The following is a 331-nucleotide window of genomic DNA, read 5'->3' as shown; positions in this document are numbered from 1 at the left end:
GGAACTGAGCAGAAAATGTCTGTCTCAAGTCATCACAAAATCTCAAACATTTTTCCCTTTGATTTGACCTACTTACATGCTACAGCAAAGAGACGAAGGGATTCAAAGTAAGGCAAAAAATAAGCCGATTCCAAAAATTTGCATAAAAGCCATTTGTCTCCAGCAAAGGCAAAGCATATCTTTATCCTTGACAAGTTTAAAACATGTTATATAAACCCGTGATCATTGAGACTCACTTCACGGTGCAGTGTCCACATCCATTCTTGAATCGAGCGAGAAAAACAAATAGGATTTTAGCAGAGCAATATCCAAACGATTATTCATGATGGTG

Source organism: Penaeus monodon, chromosome 27, assembly GCF_015228065.2.
Source record: "Penaeus monodon isolate SGIC_2016 chromosome 27, NSTDA_Pmon_1, whole genome shotgun sequence".
In the NCBI taxonomy this organism is placed as follows: Eukaryota; Metazoa; Arthropoda; class Malacostraca; order Decapoda; family Penaeidae; genus Penaeus; species Penaeus monodon.
This window is presented reverse-complemented; position numbering follows the sequence as displayed.